Source organism: Crotalus tigris, unplaced genomic scaffold (assembly GCF_016545835.1).
Source record: "Crotalus tigris isolate CLP2741 ecotype Arizona unplaced genomic scaffold, ASM1654583v1 scf7180000017933.3771270, whole genome shotgun sequence".
Taxonomy (NCBI): domain Eukaryota; kingdom Metazoa; phylum Chordata; class Lepidosauria; order Squamata; family Viperidae; genus Crotalus; species Crotalus tigris.
In genome coordinates, this window is record NW_024096726.1 from 3,702,030 (window position 1) to 3,715,825 (window position 13,796).

The 13,796-nt window shown below is 38.8% G+C and overlaps 1 protein-coding gene across 1 annotated transcript in view; it reads left to right on the forward strand.

Annotated features, from left to right (window-relative positions):
* LOC120308463 (calsyntenin-2-like) overlaps positions 1 to 13,796 on the forward strand; it is a 179,903-nt gene that overhangs the window by 112,435 nt on the left and 53,672 nt on the right. The gene's annotated exons all lie outside the window — the stretch shown is intronic.

A 13,796-nucleotide genomic window follows, 5' to 3' on the forward strand; every position in this document is an offset into this window, starting at 1 on the left:
GGTTGCCGAATTAGATTAATAGGGTTCCCTGAATGTCAGTTACAATGGTTTGTTATTGTTTGTTCTAGCTAAATGGCTATGGAGATTCTCAGTCATCCAGGTCATGGTTGTCCCAAAGGTGCTTTTTCAAGAGGCAATTGGATTTTCTTGTTTTTCTTTGAAGATATTTCACTTCTCATCCAAAAAGCTTGTTCAGCTCTGACTGGATGGTGAGGAATAAAAGGATTTATATTCTTTGAAGACAGCTGGTCATTTGCATTCTTTTAGAGAGTTGTTGAAACCACTTGGAGATTTATTTGTGTCCTTAGGGTCAGCTGAGTAGTGCAAATGCCTTCTTGGAACTGCTGTTCCAAGTGTTATAGAGCTGTGCTTTCTGCAGGATGTTTTATGCCCTGTATCCTTTCACTGTTGAACATAGGCACAGGCTGTTGGGGGTGTTGTCTCCATCTCAAACTGAAGTGAAAATAGTTCCTGTAGTCTGCATTTTTTCTGGAAATCCATTGATACACCTGCACCATTTGAGGGTGTTCATCTCACATTTAGCTATACACCCAGCAAACCAGTTTGAAATACTGTGTAAAAACAAAGAAGATTGCAACACAGAACAGAACTGATTACCCTTCCAGGTGCTGTGAGGTTATCAGTGCCAAGAAGATCATGCTGTAGCTCTATTAGCTTCTGAAAATTCTCCAACTGTATCAAACTGCTTTGAAGTTCTGATGTCATTTCCATGATTTCCTTCAGTACACCTACAGAATTACCCAAAAAATGTCCCACCCAAGGGCAAACAATCAGAACATTAAGAATGAAGTTTAAGATATCATTAGTATATCTTTTTTTAAAAAACCAATTGTTCTCTGAATTGCAGACTTATAAAACATGTGAGGATTATTGAGAAACATAATTCTGAGATATTATATAATCTAACTACTTAATTATTTTTACCTGCATACCCAAAATGAGTTTGTTTACAGCAATTATATGGCCTTCTATCTCATATAATGACTCTCAGTGGCTCACAACAATTCATAAATCATAATTAAAAACAATCGTCTCTAGATGCTAGACCAAATATCCTCACAGCTCAATAATCAGCCTTAGTCTTCCAGAAGATTAAAATGGTAAGGATCCCCCTGATCTTGGAAGGGAGACTATTCCAAAGGGCTGGGTCAGCCACTGAGAAGGCAATCTTCCAAAGTCCCATCAAAATACAAATTTCAAGGGGGAGAATCTGGAGCACACACATCATATCTAACCTAGTAGGATGGGCAGATACCCTCAGAAAGAGGCAATTCCAGAAGTAAACTGGCCCTGTGCCCTGTAGGACTTTAACAGTGATAATCAGCACTTTGAATTGCATCCCAAAAGCAACTGGAAGCCAATGTAGTTCATACAGCAGTGATATTACTGGGTGAACTGCTGGGCACCAAAATTGTGTGTTAATTTCTAAGGAGATTCTCAATTATCCATGTCATGGTTGTCCCAAAGGTGCTTTTTCAGAGCTGAAGAAGCTTCTTGGATAAGAAGCGAAACGTCTTCAAGGAAAAACAGGGAAATCCTGCTGCCTCTTGAAAAATCACCTGTGGGACAACCATGACCTGGATGACTGAGAATCTCCGTAGACATTTAGTTATGCACTTTGGGATGAACATCCTTCTAATGGTGCAGGAGTATGAACTGATTTCCAGAAAAATTGCAGACCACAGGTACCATTTGCGTTTCAGTTTGAGATGCAGAGTCATCCCAAAAGCCTGCACCTGTGAAGAGACACAGGGCAGAAAACATCCTGCAGAAAACAACAACTCCACAACACAGTCCTTTTAGCAGTTCCAAGAACGCCCACACCCGTTTACACTAGTCAAGTGACCCTGAAGACACAGACAAACCTCCAAGTGTCATTAATGACTCTCTAAAAGAGTGCAAATGTCTGCTAGGAATATAAATCCTTCCATTCCCCACTATCCAGTCAGAGCTGAAAAAGCTTCTTGGGTGAAAAGCAAAACGTCTTAAAAAAAATAATCCAGTTGTCTCTTGGAAAAGCACCTTTGCGACATGTTTGTTCTAACTTTTTGATTGCATGTTGGAAACAAGATGCTGGCACTGGAGAATAAGAAGAGTAGTGAGGCTATAAAATCAAAATTGAGCCAATTGCATTGCATTGAAGTTCATTCTTTTCAGGATGTGCTTAACTCTAGAGAAGATTGCTTTCCTGGATGTGGGGGTAGAGTATAGAGCTGTAAAGTAAACAATAAAGAAATATTTGTCAGTGGCAGCTTTATTACAAAGCATTACTGTGCCAAATGATCCAAGTAGAACATTTATGTTAATTAAATTGACCATAAACTATAGTCTTTGCTAAAGCTTTATTTTACTTTTCTGCTGGGACTATTATTAAGTATTATGGCACACAGATTTTGTTCACCCAAAATAATCAGTTTTGTGAAACAGCTCATATTGGTTTTTGATATACATTTTAAAATTGCCTTAATTATAAGACAATACAAATTGTGCACTAAACGTTGCATAGAATATATTCTGAGATTTGAAATTGTACAATATTTCCAAGTTTGAGATCTAGGGCCAGTATGATATAATGATGATGATATAATGATGAGTGCTCATCTCCATTTAAAGGCTACTTAACCACACTGTCCAAAAATATAGAACTAAAACAGATATAAAAGTAAAGTCTCCTTAAAGGCAAGTTTGATTCTTGGTAATGTCATGGATATGTCTGTGTGACTTGGCAGCAATTGTCATTGTCTTTTCCAGTGTATAATTGTAAGCAATCTAGTTTACAACTTGGCAGTCTTCAATCTAAGTATCAGGTTGGCTGAACTACTGGGTTTCCCCGAAATAAGACCGGATATTTATTTATTTATTTGCCTTAAAAGATACATTAGGGCTTATTTTCGGGGAAATGTGGTATCAGGGTGTTTAGTCCATCCAAGTACTCACCCCCTCCGGTGCATGCACAAGAGACGGTGTCAGTAGCAGCCACAGACTGCCGGCCCCTGGGTGCAGTGCAGGTAAGTCCAAGCATGGAAGCGGAGGCAGGGGGATCTGGATGTGCTGTGCAGCTGCCTGGGTCACAGGAGGCTCGCGGGAGGCTAATGTGGTGGTAGAGGTACGGGGGAGGCAGGAAATCTCGGCATGGCTATGGGCAAGCTGAGGGATAGTGGGATGGAGTGGGATCGCCTACCTCTCCCCATGCCTCCACCTGCTGCCAGTGCTACCACGTGAGCCTCCCACAAGCCAGGTGGCCGCATAGCGCATCCAGATTGCCTGTATCCCACTGTGCCTCTGCTTCTGCCTGCTGCCAGTGCCCCTGCACAAGCCTGCCACAATCCAGATGGTCACACAGCGCATCCAGATCGCTTGCCTCCCCCACCTCTGCCTCTGCACTTACCTATGTTGTGCCAGCTGCAGCTGCTACTGGACACTATTGCACCCCATGTGCTTACCACCTCCTGTGCTGGCCATGCCCCCCAGGTTTATTCTTGAGGTAGGGCTTTTATTAGGCACACCCTAAAAAATCAGGCTAGGATTTATTTTTTGGGTGGGTCTTATTTTTAGGAAAACACGATATACATAACATCTGAATGTAGACAAGATAAAAATACTGCATCATGAAGTTTTAATACTCAGTGCATCCCATATCACCAGGGCCCTTTCTAATACATTTTACCTCTTTCTGAAAAAAGGACAGTACCATTGCAGCTAAATGCAACTAATCAGTGTAGAAATTCTACAGTGATTTGAAGATAAAATGGCAGGGTATTTTATTTGTAGTTCTCCTTGTTTAGAAAGGCAACTAAAACTTTTCATTCTGCCTTTAGGGATTTGGCAAAATAAAGGGGGAAATCTTACTGAGTTGAAAACCGATCTAGTATTAAGGTTAGGTACAACAAAAATAAATTTAACAATGCCAATTTAGCAGATATATTCAGTGGCTGTTTACATATGGTAGACGTTCTACATTTTTGTTATGCCCCATTTTTTGCTTCACAAAATAAATGGAAAAATCCTGTTGGTTGTAAATCAACCTAGGGTTTTAGTTATTCCATATTTCTTCAGCTGAAAGATGTTCGTTCTTTTGTTTTTGTTTTGGTTCATTCAACAGTCAGCTAGTAGTTTAGACTGGATTTGGCATTTAATTCACCTATTGCGTCCTTCTCATTGGAAGGAATGTTGATGTGGTTAGAGGTATCATCGTAAAGTAAAGCTGCTGTTTGCAATTGACAGATGGTAAATTTGTAAATGTCAATGGTGTTCAAGTGGTTTTCCAATTGTTTTGAGTTTTCACCCAAGGCACTTATTATTACAGCATTGGTATGACCTTTACTTTCTTTTGCCACAGTTATTCTATTTCTATTTGCAGATTTTGTTGTTTTGTTATCTTCTCCAATTCTTTCTCTTCTATTCTGCTGTATCTAGGTATAGTCAAGTCCAGTATCTAGATATTTGTGTTTTTCTTACTGACAGTACTTAAGTCTGGTATGTTATGTGGCAGGTGCCTGTCAGTTTAAATTCTAAAGACCCACAGCATTTTACTACTACTACTACTACTACTACTACTACTACTACTACTACTACTACTTCTTCTTCTTCTTCTTCTTCTTCTTCTTCTTCTTCTTCTTCTTCTTCTTCTTCTTCTTCTTCTTCTTCTTCTTCTTCTTCTTCTTCTTCTTCTTCTTCTTCTTCTTCCTTCTTCTCTTCTTCTCTTCTCTTCTCCTTCTCTTCTCCTCCTCCTCCTTCTCCTTTCGCCTTTCTTCTTTCTCCTTTCTTTCCCCTTGTCCTCCTCCTCCTCCTCCTCTTCCTCCTCCTCATTTTAACAAGATAAAACATTTAAAATATTAAAATGTTAAAACAATAAATATTAACACTAAAATTGAGGAGCCATAGATATGCAGTTTTAAGTATGTTTATCATAGTTCATTTCTCTCATTTCTTAGAGGGTTAATTCATTTTTATAACATTAGTGTAATGTGCTAAAGTCAGTTATGCACTTGTCCATTGAGAAAGTATACTTTTTTCAACCATTAGTAGAAGACCATTAATAGTTAATTAATTATTCCATCCTGAAAGTGAGTAAGTGGTGTTTTTTAATTAGTCCTAGATTTTGCTGCTAACCAGACTTCAGTACATCTGAAAATGTATAAAATTAAACTTTTCTGTACCAGAAAATTTAACTTCAAATGTCATTGGTGAAAAAATCCTAAATGTTCTCTGTACTTTTAAATTGTGCGGTGTGAGCATAAGCTATTGTGGGGCATGTCAGAAAAGTTACTATTGCTGTCATTACACATGACAGTCTCAGTGGCTATAAAACTGGGCAGCTTTTGCTGAGTTAGTTATCTTAGGAGATACAGGATAAAGCTCTTCAATAAATAATTCCAGTAAATATGTATTGGCAGAAATTCTTGATATATTGAGGTAGATATGAGGCTATAGAACTATAATATTTTATGTTCTCTTTTAAAATTGCTTCAATAGTAGTAGTTTTTGGAAGAGGAATTCAGCAGTAATACCACACACTTTGCTCTGTATTGTATGAGACATCAATAAATTATATTTACTTTAGAATTTTTATATCAATATATTTTAAAATATATCTTAAAAAGAGATACACATATTTTTTGAGAAATATTGCTTAGTGTGTGAACATGCATTAAAATGCACAAATAGTGCATAATAGTAATGGGGGACTTTAACTACCCTGATATCAACTGGGAGACAAACTCTGCACCAAGTGGAAGAACAAACAGATTCCTGACAAACCTAGCAGACAACTTTGTCTCCCAAAAAGTAGAGAAGGGAACTAGGGAATTAGCCATTTTGGATCTATTTCTCACTAACGAGATGAAATGATAGAAGGTGCTGAAGCCATAGGAACCTTGGGACGAAGTGATCATGCAATATTGGAATTCAACATTATGGAAGCACAAGCAATAGAACACGGTCAAACTGGAGTCTTGGATTTTAAGAGATCTAATTTCAATAAATTTAGAGAGGGCTTAGGAAGGATTCCATGGATGAGAATCCTCAAGGGGAAAACAACTCAAGAAGCTTGGGAAATTTTGAAAAGTGACATAATAAAAGCCCAGTCTAGCACAATACCAACAAAGAGAAAAAATAACAGCTCCCAAAGAAATCAGCATGGCTGCATAAAGAACTCTCTGATAAATTGAAAGATAAAAAGGAGAAGTATAGAAAGTGTTAAGAGGGAAGTGATGAAAGCTAAGGCTCAAAATAAACTAAGGCTTGCGACCAAAGTCAAAATAACAAAAAAAAGTTTCTTTCAACATTTAAAAAACAAGAAAAAAGTGAAGGAAATGATTGGTCCATTAGTGGGTGAAAGTGGCAAGAAGGTGACAAGCAATAGGGAGAAAGCAGAACTATTTAACTCATTTTTTGCATCTGTCTTTACACAAAGGGAAAAAAACAGATCAACCTATCAAAAATAGTGCCATAAAAAACAGTATAGAAACACAAATTAAGATAGGCAAGAAAATGGTAAGTGAGCACCTGTCCAGCCTAGATGAGTTCAAATCACCAGGACCAGATGGATTACACCCCAAGGTTCTCAAGGAACTGGCAGATGTGATCTCAGAACCACCGAACTATATTTTTCAAAGATCCTGGAGCACAGGTGAACTCCAGAGGACTGGAAAAGAGCCGATGTAGTTTCCATCTTCAAAAAAGGAAAAAAAAATGGATCTAGGAAATTACAGACCTATCAGCCTGACCTCAATACCTGGGAAGATTCTGGAAAAGATAATCAAACAACAAATCAGTGAACACCTACAGGCAGACAAAGTCATTACTAAAAGCCAACATGGGTTTGTCAAAAACAGATCATGCCAGACAAATCTTATTGCATTCTTTGACCAAGTGACAAAATTAGTGACTCAGAAGAATGCTGTGGACATAATTTACTTGGACTTCAGTAAGGCATTTGACAAAGTAGATCATAACATACTATTTGATAAGATAGAAAAATGTGGGTTAGACAGCATCACCACCAGATGGATTCATAGCTGGCTGACTGGCCATACTCAGCATGTGGTCCTCAATGGAACTGCATCTACATGGAGGGAAGTGTGTAGTGGGATACCCCAGGGCTCTGTTCTAGGCCCAGTGCTCTTCAACATCTTCATCAACGATTTGGACGAAGGGATAGATGGGGAACTCATCAAATTTGCAGATGACACCAACCTGGCAGGAATAGCCAACACTCCAGAAGACAGGCTTAGGATACAGGAGGATCTAGACAGACTTGAACACTGGGTGCTATCTAACAAAATGAAATTTAATGGTGAAAAAAGTAAGGTTCTACATTTAGGCAAGAAAAACCAAATGTACAGGTATAGTATAGGGGGTGCCTTGCTCAATAGTAGTAACTGTGAGAGGGATCTCAAGTCCTAGTGGACAATCACTTAAATATGAGCCAGCAGTGTGCTGCAGCTGCCAAAAAAGCCAACACAGTGCTAGGCTGCATTAACAGAGGGATAGAATCAAGATCACGTGAAGTATTAATACCACTTTACAATGCTTTGGTAAGGCCACACTTGGAATACTGCATCCAGTTTTTGTCACTACAATGTAAAAAAGATGTTGAGACTCTAGAAAGAGTACAGAAAAGAGCAACAAAGATGATTAGGCGACTGGAGATTAAAATATATAAGGAATGGTTGCTAGAATTGGGTATGTCTAGTTTAATGAAGAGAAGGACAAGGGAAGACATGATAGCAGTGTTCCAATATCTCAGGGGCTGCCACAAAGAAGAGGGAGTCAAGCTATTTTCCAAAGTGCCTGAAGGCAGGACAAGAAGCAACAGATGGAAACTAATCAAGGAGAGAAGAAACTTAAAACTAAGGAGAAACTTCCTGACAGGTAGAATAATTAGCCAGTGGAACAACTTGCCTCCAGAAGCAGTGAATGCTCCAGCACTGGAAGTTTTTAAGAAGAGACTGGACAGCCATTTGTCTGAAATGTTATAGGATTTCCTGCCTGAGCAGGGGGTTGGACTAGATGACCTCCAAGGTCCCTTCCAACTTTATTATTATTATTATTATTGATCATCGCACAGTCAGCCAGATGTTCAGACTGGATTTGGCATTTTGTCTACCTATCGAGTCCTTACCCAGGACCTGGGATAGGCAGATGTGGATGTTTGATGGTATTACAGATATCGTCGCAGGATGGAAGCAGTTCCTAATAAGGCCGCCTTTTGCAACTGACTAATAGCGAATTTGTCAATGCCAATTGTGTTCAAGTGGTGCTCCAGTTGTTTTGGGATTGCACCCAAGGAGCCTATGACTATTGGTACTACCCTTGCTTGCTTTTGCCACAGTCTTTCTATTTCTATTTGTAGGTCTTTGTATTTTGTTATCTTCTCCAGTTCTTTCTCTTCTATTCTGCTATCTCCAGGCACTGCCACGTCCACTATCCAGACTTTTTTGTCTTTCTTATCGACAATTGTTAAGTCTGGGGTGTTATGTTGCAGGTGCTTGTCTGTTTGAATTCTGAAGTCCCAGAGCAGTTTAATTTTATCATTTTCTATGACTTTCTCTATTTTATGATCCCACCAGTTTTTGCTTACAGGCAAATGATATTTTTTGCAGATCTTCCAATGCACCATTGTTGCTACTTTGTCATGCCGCTGCTTGTAATCAGTTGTGCAATCTTCTTGCAACAGCTTACCAAGTGGTCCACTGTTTCTTCAGCTTCTTTGCATAGGCGGCACTTACTGTCTGTTGCTGTCTTCTCAATTTTGACTTTGTATGCATTTGTCCTTAAGGCTTGGTCTTGTGCAGCCAGAATTAGTCCCTCGGTCTCTTTCTTCAATTTTCCTGCTCTTAGCCATTGCCAGGTTTTATTATTATCTGCTTTCCCAGCTATTTTTTTCATGTATTGGCCATGTAGTGCTTTGTCTTCCCATGCCTCTATTCTGTTCTTCATTTGGTCTTTCTTGTAGGCCAGTTTGGTCTCTCCAGTAGTTAGTAAGCCTTCCTGATATACTAATTTCAGTGCATCTTCATCATTGTTCTTCAGATATTCTTCCAAAGCCATTTTTTCTTCTTCAACCATCTGATGTACTTGTAGCATTCCACGCCCACCTATTTGCCTTGGTAGATAAAGTCTATCAATGTCACTGCGTGGATGAAGGGCATGATTCATTGTCATTATTTTTCTGGTCTGCCTATCCATTGCTTTTAGTTCTGCTTGAGTCCAGTCCACTATTCCAACTGTGTACCTAATGACTGGGATTGCCCAGGTGTTGATTGCCTTTATGGTATTTCCTCCATTGAGTTTGGATTTTAAGATCTTCTTCACTCTCTTGATGTATTCACCTCTAATCTTTTTCTTGACTTCAGTGTGCTTGATGTTGTCAGCTTGAAGGATACCCAAGTATTTGTAGTACTCTTCCTCATCCAGACTCTTAATGTTATTTTTGTGGGGCATCTTGATTCCTTCAGTTTTCATTATTTGTTTGATAGTAAGTGTGGCACATTTGTCCAAGCCAAACTCCATTACAATATCTTGGCTATATATACGGACAGTGTTGAGCAGCGATTCTATTTCAGATGATGTTTTTCCATACAGCTTCAGATCATCCATGTAAAGGAGGTGGGATAGTCTAGCAGATGTTTTTGATGTTTGATAGCCATGTCCTGAGTTATTCAGTATTGTTGACAGAGGAAACAGTGCAATAACAAATAGTAATGGTGATAATGAATCTCCTTGAAATATTCCTCTCTTTATATTAACCTCTCCCAGCCTCTCACCATTGATCTGCAACTGTGTCTTCCATTGTGCCATCGATCTTTGCACAAATTTTCTAATGTTTCTACTGACTCCTGTTATTTCTAGGCACTTAATTATCCAGTCATGTGGCAGAGAGTCAAATGCCTTTTTGTAGTCAATCCATGCCACATTCAGGTTGGTCTTCCTTTTCTTGCAGTTTTCCAAGATCATTTTGTCTATTAGGAGTTGATCTTTTGTTCCTCTGCTATTGGGGCAGTTTCCTTTCTGCTCAGGTGGAAAGAGATTGTTTTCAACTAGATGCTGTTGTACTACATCAGCTACCACACCAGTTAGTAATTTGAAAGTTGTTGGTAAGCAGGTAATTGGCCTGTAGTTGCCTGGTGTTGCCCCTTTTGCTGGATTTTTCATTATTAGGTAGGTTTTCCCAGTTGTTAGCCATTTTTCAATTTCTCCTCCTTGTAGTATATTGTTGAACTGCTTGGCAATGAGTGGGTGTATAACAGTTAGATGTTTCAACCAAAACCCATGCAGTTCATCTTCACCTGGTGCTGACCAATTTTTGATTTTCCTTGCTCTTTTTTCTACCATTTTTGTTGTTATTACTAGTTCTTTCATTTCAACTTCTGTTTTATTTGCATCCACCTCTTTTAACCAAGCCGCATCCTTGTTGTATTTCTTTGGGTTATCCCATATCTGCTTCCAGAATTGCACTGTTTCTTCCTTGTCAGGTACTGACTGATTCCTTGCAGTTTCTCCATTGATGGATTGGTAGAAACGTTTCTGATTGGATTGAAATTGGAGGTTCTGCCTATAGTTTGCAATTCGAGCTTCATATCTACTGATTTTCCTGGCTATAGCTGTTATTTGTTGCTTTATTATTTCCAGTGCTTCCTTGATCTTCCTTGTTTCTAAGTGGTATTTCTTGATTAGGTATTCTTTGGTCTTCTTGTTCTTCAGCTTCTTTTCTTTCATCTGTTCTAGCTTGCTTGCATGTGATCTTAACTTGCTGATCTTATTTTCTAGTCTAACCTTCCATTTTTGTGGTGCACTGTTTGTTTGTTTTTCTTTTTTGTTGATTTTACATCCCAGGTATTCTGTTATAACTGCAGCTGTGCTGTACATTAGTTGGTTTGTTTCTTGCAGTGAATTGGTGCTTATACTTGATATTGAAGTATTTGCATCTTTTAATGCTTGTGCTAGCTGTTTCTTTGGAACAAGCTTCAATGCAGGTAGCCTTATTCTGTTGTTTTTGTGCTGTTCTAGATGCTCAGTTATTCTTTGTTTCAATTCTTTTATTTCTTTAGTTAGAGGGTTTTGTTCTTCCTGAGGAAGAGGTGCCTGGTTTCCAAATGAGAACAGTTGTATATCTCTGCTGGATTCCTTCATTGCCAACTCCCCCTGGTTTGCCTCTACATTCTGAATTACTTCTGGTAAGGCTTTGATTTCTTTGCCCTGGGTAAACCTTTGCAGTTCGTCCAATTCTGTTTCTGTGAATACTTTATTTCGTGTTATAAATCGGCGTTGATCTGCTAGTCTCTGTTCTGTTATTTCTGATTCTGGATGTTGTTCTTTCCAGAATTGGTGCATTCGTTTTAGATATCCTCTTCTTGTTGGACTTGATCTGTAGTAACAGATCATTATTTCTTTGTTTTCCATCACTGTGTATCTGCGACGGGTAAACACCTTTTCTTCCAGTAGTTCTGCAGCTGCTGGCCCTGGTTGCTCAGCCAACAGTCCTGAGTCCTGTAACCCATTTTTCACCAGATATCCAGGAACTCCGATATCTAGCGCGGACCTTGTTAACCCGGGCAACGTCCGAGCCGGTATGGCATTCTGCAATTTATGTCTCACCATATTTTTTATGGGAGAGACACTCTTTGTCTGACTCCTCTGATGAGACCTGTCCAGTATGGTTGAACCTCTGGCATAGCTCTCATCTTCCTCAGAGTACACAAGCCCCACAACCACGTCAAGGTAGTGTCTCACTGGGGGATTATTATTATTATTATTATTATTATTGATCATCGCACAGTCAGCCAGATGTTCAGACTGGATTTGGCATTTTGTCTACCTATCGAGTCCTTACCCAGGACCTGGGATAGGCAGATGTGGATGTTTGATGGTATTACAGGTATCGTCGCAGGATGGAAGCAGTTCCTAATAAGGCCGCCTTTTGCAATTGACTAATAGCGAATTTGTCAATGCCAATGGTGTTCAAGTGGTGCTCCAGTTGTTTTGGGATTGCACCCAAGGAGCCTATTACTATTGGTACTACCCTTGCTTGCTTTTGCCACAGTTTCTATTTGTAGGTCTTTGTATTTTGTTATCTTCTCCAGTTCTTTCTCGTCTATTCTGCTGTCTCCAGGCACTGCCACGTCCACTATCCAGACTTTTTTGTCTTTCTTATCGACAATTGTTAAGTCTGGGGTGTTATGTTGCAGGTGCTTGTCTGTTTGAATTCTGAAGTCCCAGAGCAGTTTAATTTTATCATTTTCTATGACTTTCTCTATTTTATGATCCCACCAGTTTTTGCTTACAGGCAAATGATATTTTTTGCAGATCTTCCAATGCACCATTGTTGCTACTTTGTCATGCCGCTGCTTGTAATCAGTCTGTGCAATCTTCTTGCAACAGCTTACCAAGTGGTCCACTGTTTCTTCAGCTTCTTTGCATAGGCGGCACTTACTGTCTGTTGCTGTCTTCTCAATTTTGACTTTGTATGCATTTGTCCTTAAGGCTTGGTCTTGTGCAGCCAGAATTAGTCCCTCGGTCTCTTTCTTCAATTTTCCTGCTCTTAGCCATTGCCAGGTTTTATTATTATCTGCTTTCCCAGCTATTTTTTTCACGTATTGGCCATGTAGTGCTTTGTCTTCCCATGCCTGTATTCTGTTCTTCATTTGGTCTTTCTTGTAGGCCAGTTTGGTCTCTCCAGTAGTCAGTAAGCCTTCTTGATATACCGTATATGCCGGCGTATAAGACGACTTCCAGAAGCGCTAAACTCGGCGCCAAAGATGGGGGTCGTCTTATACGCCGAGTTGTCTTATACGCCGGAAATACTGGTAGTTTCCAGCGTATAAGACGACGTTCTAGGAATGCGGCTCAGCGATAAAGACAGGGGTCGTCTTATACGCCGGGTCGCCTAATACGCCGGCATATACGGTACTAATTTCAGTGCATCTTCATCATTGTTCTTCAGATATTCTTTTTTATTATTATTATTATTATTATTATTATTATTATTATTATTATTATTATTATATTAGAAATGCACACAAATGCATGTGAATATTCATGAAGGCTTGTTTGTGCAGAATGTATAATGAGAAAACTTGGTAGAAGAAAAATAATTGATAGAATTAGCCATTCTGGTGAGCTTCTATAATTGAAGAATTGTTGTTTAATGATAAAATATATGGAGTCTTAAGTATATACTTGTACTTAGTGTATATTGTTTTTTTTAAAGATACAAATCACACAAGCTGAAACAAATTGAGAATTTCTTTCTAATGCATTGGAGAGGTACATTAGGTCTCTATCTCTACTCTGAACTTGATAAGTAATCAGCCTAATACATTATTTGTATTTTTCAAAATCTGCATATTAAATACAAACATGCCTTTTCCCCTTAAATATACCAAAATGATATTAACAATATTTAATGTTGTCAGTGTTATCTGCTGTTTTATTGAGTATGACCAGCTGGAACATCAGAAAACTAACACAGTGAAAAATAAAATGAATCAACTACATATTGGCATTTTAGAAAACAGTCAGTGGAGATGGACTGGTCAGAATATTTACTGTTCTAGACATGAAAAGCAAAGGACAGCATTACTTTCATAGATAGGAAAGAGATAGCAAGAATAGTACTTGGCAGCAATGCCATCAGTGACTGAATAATATGAGTTAGACTTAATGGACAATCCATTAATATGATTATCCAAGTTAATGCTCCAGACTCTGATACTGAAAGGGAAGATTGTCAGTTTTATGACCAAGTTCAGTTTAAAAGCATCACAACATGC